The sequence below is a fragment of the Aethalodelphis obliquidens genome, unplaced genomic scaffold, assembly GCF_003676395.1.
Source record: "Aethalodelphis obliquidens isolate GAN/ISIS:26980383/991018 unplaced genomic scaffold, ASM367639v1 scaffold1, whole genome shotgun sequence".
Classification (NCBI taxonomy): domain Eukaryota; kingdom Metazoa; phylum Chordata; class Mammalia; order Artiodactyla; family Delphinidae; genus Aethalodelphis; species Aethalodelphis obliquidens.
The window spans coordinates 52,959,924-52,966,973 of NW_020837945.1; the positions used below are offsets into that span (position 1 = coordinate 52,959,924).

General features: G+C 35.4%; 1 pseudogene; it reads left to right on the forward strand.

The window, feature by feature from the left end:
- The first annotated feature begins 5,386 nt into the window (after positions 1 to 5,386).
- On the forward strand, positions 5,387 to 6,173 carry LOC113619208 (transmembrane protein 126A pseudogene; annotated as a pseudogene).
- The last annotated feature ends 877 nt before the right edge of the window (positions 6,174 to 7,050 follow it).

Here is a 7,050-nt window from a genome sequence, read left to right on the forward strand (position 1 = left end):
ACACACACACACACACACACACACACACACACACACACACACACACACACACAGTGGAATACTACTCAGACATAAAAAAAGAATGAAATCTTGCCATTTATGACAACATGGATAAATCTAGAGGGTATTAAGCTAAGTGAAATAAGTTAAAAAAAGACAAATACTGTATGATTTAACTTATATGTGGAATTTTAAAAACAAATTAACAAACTAAATAAACCAGAAACAGACTCATAGATACAGAGAACAAACTGGTTGTCACCAGGGGCAGGAGGGGTGAAAGGCTGGGCAAAATAGGTGAAGAGGATTAAGAGATACAAACTTCTAGTTATAAAATAAATAAGTCATGGGAATAAATGTACAGCCTAGGAAGTATAGTTAATAACATTGCAATAACTTTGTGTGCTGGCAGATGGTTACCAGACTTATCATGGTGATCAATTCATAATGTATATGTCAAATCACTATGTTGTACACCAGAAACTAATATAATATTGTATGTCAACTATGCTTCTATTAAAAAATAAAACAGCTTTGGATCCCAAAATAATGAGACCTATATTTGAATATTGTTACCTTGGTCAAGTTGTTTATCTTCTCTGAGTCTCTCCTCTCAAATGTAAAATCAGGCTGGATGAGTAGGTTCCAAAGTTTTCTGTAACTTTAATATTCTTATTTCCATTTTTAATCCTGAAATGAAAAGAAATGATTAAAAAATTCTCATTTGTATAAATCTTTCCACACGTTACTTTATACTTACAAAACATCCCTTAATGTGGATGAGTCGATATGGAAGGAAATTAGGGCTTAGAAAAGGGTATTTAATCATTTACCCAAGGTTATATATCCAGCAAGTGAGAGTCAAAAACAGAACACATGCAAAAGCACAAGCTCCTTGTCCAGTGCTTTTTCTGTGTTAGCGATCTGCTTCTCCAAAAACTAGACAATGCACACACATGTAAGCGCACACACACACATGCACACACACACACAGACTTCCTCCCTTTCTTTATATACACAGTGAGCTTGTATTTATATTGATATCTATAAGCACACAGCTGTCTGGATAAATTACTGTTTACCTTGCAGAAAGCTGGAAATGTTTCAATGATTGGTTTTAGGCCAATGTATAGTCCTAACCTTCACACATGAGCGCAGTTATTTGAAGAGCTGTAACATCTCCAAAGCAGCGCATCTTCCCTAGACTTCTTATATTTCCAACATGCAGCTTTTACTGCAGCAGTAAGATGAACCCAAAGTTGTTTGTACTACATTATTAAATATAGGTGAAAATAATATTTGCACATATTTTCACATGTAGATAAATTTAAATTAAAATACATCATAGTGGTCTCCAAGATTTTGCTGTTTACAATTTTCTATCTAACTTGGGGCTAATAGCACTTGTGCCATTCTCAGTTTGTAATTTTTAGCAATTTTTGTTTTTCACTCTATAGATGTATAAATGATCACCCTTGCTATTGTACTGGAATGCTGAAGTTAAAGAAATTAAGTTTTAATAAAAATAGTTGAGTACAGTATTGATGCTTATAATCTTCTTGAAATCAAGTTTTATCATCCTCCAGCTAAAGAAGATGACTTATAGACATATGGAAGTAAAAATGAAATTATGTTTTTTCTTAATATCTTGTTTTGTCCAAATAATAATTTAAGGCAGCTTATACTGAGTCATAAAATACAGAAAGATGCAATAATTTAAAAGAATATAGTTGGAAGTTTCCAACGGCCAATAAACAAACAAAAAGGTACTCAACTATATTAAATAAACGTTTGGCAAAGCATACACTGCTGTTTCTGAATGAGACAGGAGGGGGATCATTGTTTATAAAACAGTTATACTTGAGGGTTGTTTATCACAACAATAAATTTAACTTTATATTATTAATTTGAAACCATAATTAGGAACACAGCCCATTAAATGTAATAACCAAGCCTACCTTCTCTTTTTTAGCACCCAAAATAATATTCACAGTAAGTTGAATGATGAAAATATAACATATGGGTATAAAAGAATAACAGTCTTTCTTTATAGCCAGAAGATGTGTATTCATCTCATTTTAACGGTATATCAAGTATTTAAGGAAAAAAATTAAAAGGTAGGTGAACACACACAAACAATGCCACTGATAAGTGAAGGTTGTTATGCAGCAGTAATGACTGGATATCTATGTTGAGTTCATGCAACTTTGCTAACCAGTTAACCTCAAAGCCTGAGAGGAGGTCAACATAACCTTCAAACAATTATTTCATTATGGTCAGGTTTTGCTGCAAGTTTGTAATATACAGTGGAATATCTAAACCTAAAGCCTATTTAATTTACATGTGAAAGAATGGTCTGGTAAGTCCTTTTTGATATTTAATGAAACATGAAACAGTTATTGGGCAAATATTTTAATACATGCATCTACTGTCATTTGGGAGACTTTTAAAAGGGGGTTTCTTTAAAAAATTATGGCACTAATCACAAAGTACTATGCTTGTAGGAATGATACAGGTAAACAAATGAGCAATGTTGAAAGCCCATCATTATAAGCGGTCCTTGAATGATCTACCAGTAAGATACCTTCCTGAATGCTTTATTCAAGTTTTGATCACTATGAAGAACTGCTTCCAGTATTCAATAAGATCAGTCTGGGATCCACAAAATTAGGTGGTTAACCTTGACCTACAGTGCTACTAAGCTTCTCAGGTAGGACAGGTAAGAATTGCCACAATTTCAGCAGCCACTTTCAAACTGTGGGTAACTAATACAGATATGCAATGAAATTCTAACTAAATTATAGTCGACAGATATTTATGCAGACTTTTCCAAATAAACTTGTGTTTCTCCATTCATTCCCCCATTCTCAATAGTGAAAAACAAAGTTTTTGAGAGGGACAAATTCTTTGGGAATGGATATTAAATGTAAACAAATCCTCTACTCAACAGAATTAACCACATTGGGGACACAAGAAAGGTAAGAATGAATGATCCAATAGATTCTGCTTCTTAGACCTGGAATTACTATCTGCAAGTCCCATCAAGTAGGAAAATCCTTGATTTATTCAGTCTACGCAGTCTTTCTTCAATGGCTTTTCAAGTATCTACCCCTTTGTTAGGAAAAAAGGTAAAAACAAAACCCCAAACACTTTTTTTTTTTTTTTTTTTTGCGGTATGCGGGCCTCTCACTGTTGTGGTCTCTCCCGTTGCGGAGCACAGGTTCCGGACGCGCAGGCTCAGCGGCATCTTCCCGGACCGGGGCACGAACCCGTGTCCCCTGCATCGGCAGGTGGACTCTCAACCACTGTGCCACCAGGGAAGCCCCCAAACACTTTTTTAAAAGGGCTTCTTGATGTACACTGTCAAATTGCATTTGGAAAAAATGTAGCAAGTTATAATCCCACCAACAGTGTATGAAAGTACCTCTATTTTGAAAATTTTTCTCTTATTTCCTAGAAGACTCCACTGGGTGCTTAACCATCTTTAATGCCTTTCTTTAATGCTTTATAAATTTACTTTTAACAAGGAAGGCAGAATAAGCTACAGATGGCAGGAGCTGCCAGAGTAACAGTGAACAATAAAAGAAAGTTGTGTGTTAGTTCACAGCACAGCAAATGTCTAGAACTGTGAATAACTGAATCCCTGAATCTGGAGGACGACTGTACTAAATACACGGGCAGTTACACTCTGTGAATTCATACTTTTGTCTGAATTGTGGAGAAAACTACACAAAGAATTGTTACTAAGATTAATATTATTCAATATATTCATTAATGACTTAGAGGTCCAAGAAAATTTAACACTGATAAAAATGTATAAATATTAGAGAGAACAAAAGAGTAGCAAATACAAATATTTAATAAGAATACATATGAACTGGTACAACTTTGTTAAGCTACAGTTGAGTTTTAATATACTGGAGTGACTGTAATACACCCAAGGACAGAAAATGCCTGACAGTGGTATACACTGTGGATGAGTATGTGGCTGTGAAGAGAGATGAGATAATTATCAAGCAGAAAATGAGTGCTTTTTTTATGTCATTTTGTTAAAGGCAATTTTGTACGGTCAGAAATTACAGCATAAAATTCACCATGACATTTTGAAAATGATTTGGAAAGACTACCTTTGAATAATAGGGAATTGGGTTGCATTTTGTATTTTCAACAGATCTTGTAATGTTAAATATTTTTCTCACACTTTGAGGTAGGTCAGTTATCATTTCACTTTGTAAGGGTCTGCTTCTAAACCATCAGCAGCATTTCCTAATAACCTACCATGTGTTGAGTACTGTGCTAGGTGCTATGGTAAAATATTCTGGTGAACATATATTAGGTGCACAATTAATAGCTTCATATATATATATATATATATATATATATATATATATAGGGAGGCCTGAAATGGCACAGATACAAACTGAAGGCTCATATGAGAAAAGAATTATAAAGAAAGAAATGGAATAATTAGCAACTGAAGAGGATATTATGAGCTCTAAGTGAAAAGTCATTTCAAAAAAACAAAGGACAATTACGTTAGGCTAAGTAAACACAGAAGGGGTCATGCAGACAGTATGCAAAGACGTGAATCCAAGAACACCTCATATGAGTAACAGAAAGTGCTTAGAATCAGAGAATTCACACTCATTGCTTCATTTCCTCCAACAGAGATATCCCAAACTCCCCTCTCCCTTCCCCACACATATATGCAAATGACCCAGAATATTCTTTGGAACCTGAAGAAGGAAGGAAGGAAGGAAGGGAGGGAAGGAAAGAGAAAGGGGATGGGAAAGGGAAGGGAAGGGAAGGAAGGAGGGAGGAGGGGTCCAGTTTGGCTGAAAGTCATGCCTTTCCCACATTCTACCACCAACTATAGAGAAAATTATTGCTGTATTTGGGATTACCAACTATAACTTAATCTCTTTAAAAAAAAGAAAGTCAACTATTGAATTAAACTCTAAATTTACCATTTTTTAAAACTGGTCTTAAATGAGTATTACTGTAGATAAGCACAGCCCAGTAGAAATATCTGTGAGGATGGAAATCCTCACTGCCCAATATGGCAGCAATTAGCCACGTGTGCTTATGCCTACTGAGCTTTTGAAATGTGATTAGTTTAACTGAGGAGCTGAATTTTTAATCTCTTTAGACTTAAACTTAAATAGCCACCTATGGGTAGTGGCTACTGTACTGGACAGCACAACTTTACATTTTAAATACTTTGAAGGCCGGGCCTTTGTAAATGACTTCATCACTCACTGAGCCCTGCGCAAGGTGGACCTCATGCTAAATACTCATTAGCTGCTAAGTAACCCTGGAAAGATTCAGTAATCATAAAAACAGAAATAAGTGTAGGAGTGAGCACTCGCGTGGCTGATGGAGGCCGGAGGAGGCAGTGACTGCTGGGAGGAGAGCGTAAGGTACCGGCATTCCGGGTAAAGGGGTGCAGTGAAAGATACACATTATTGAAAAATGACATTTTAATTTAAGGCTCAAGATGGAAAATCATAAACCAGATGGTATTGTCAAGAAGAACTTAATTGAAATCATAACCAGAAAAATTAACCAACTTCCAAAAGCAGAAAGGAATCTGCTTGAAAATGGATCAACATATATTGGACTTAACGCTGCCCTCTGTGGCCTAATAGCAAATAGTCTCTTTCGATGCATCCTACATGTGACACAGGCTCGTGTAGCTGCTGGCTTACCAATGGCAGTGATCCCGTTTTTGACGGTACACGTATCTTACAAAGGTTTAGTAAGTTTACCTTTGACTACAGGTGATTTACATTGTGAAACCTGTACCATAACACGAGGTGGACTGGTTGGTCTTGTTTTAGGTGGCCTGTACCCTGTTTTCTTGGCTATCCCTGTGAATGGTGACCTAGCAGCCAGGTATAGCTCAGCCCTGCTACCCAAGAAAGGAAACATCTTAAATTACTGGATTAGGATTTCTAAGCCTGTCTTTAGAAAGATGTAATTTCCCATTTTGCTTCAGACTGGGTTTGCAGCATACCTTGGGTCTAGACAATATAAACTACTTATAAAGGCTCTTCAGTTACCTGAACCTGACCTAGAAATTCAGTGATGGTTAAGCAAATCTGTACACAAAAATAAAACTGTAAAAATAAAAAGAAAATAAAAAAAAGAAATAAGTGGATAGCCAACTAGAATAAGTCACTGTAAATTTAAATAGTTCTTACTTTAATTGCATAGGAAAATAGAATATATTCCAGTCATATCCATTAACATAGCATAAGGTATTTTTAACTCATTGCAAAGTTGATAAAGAAGACCATAAGGTTTTCTCCTTGAGAGCTGTAGGCTGTGGTTTACCATCAACTTTTCAGGGCATGAGGCCAAATGCAGAGCCAGAATCAACTTCTATGGATTCTTTATTAATGTTTCACTTGGAATTCTGAGTTCTTTCTTGCCACACTGTCACTATATATGTCACAATGGTTTTTCCATCTCTCCTAAGGCTCAGACCCTTTGTTATATATGAATTTCTAACAGCATTTTAGTACAAAGTGTCTATTGCAAGATATCTTATGAGATTTTTTTAGGTGGCTCAAAAGAAACGAAGGAACATTGGTTTCTATTATGACCATACATTTAACCTAAATTTGAGTGGAAATATAAGCTGCTATTTTGAAAAAGAAAAAGAAGCAATGTATAACTCTATTTCAAAACTTCCTTCTAGTCACTTGGAATTGCACGTTGGGCACCAGGATCCTCACCATCACACCACTGTAAAGACTGTTAAAAAAAACAAATTTTACTTCTCCCCTGAAAAACCTAGATCCTTTACAATTGCAGTCATGTTAGAAGGTTAACGATATTAAGCATTAAAATGTGCCACCAATAAATGAGGTGACATAGTTAAAACTGAATAATGAAATTTGCATTTATATGTCTTCTGTATTAGCCTTCCACTCAGTTTGACTTTCATTACTTTTCAAATTCCTTTAAAGAATTTCTGTATAATTGATATTTTCTTTTTTCCATAAAAGTATACAAAAGCTTTGGTACTACAGAAATGAAATCTGA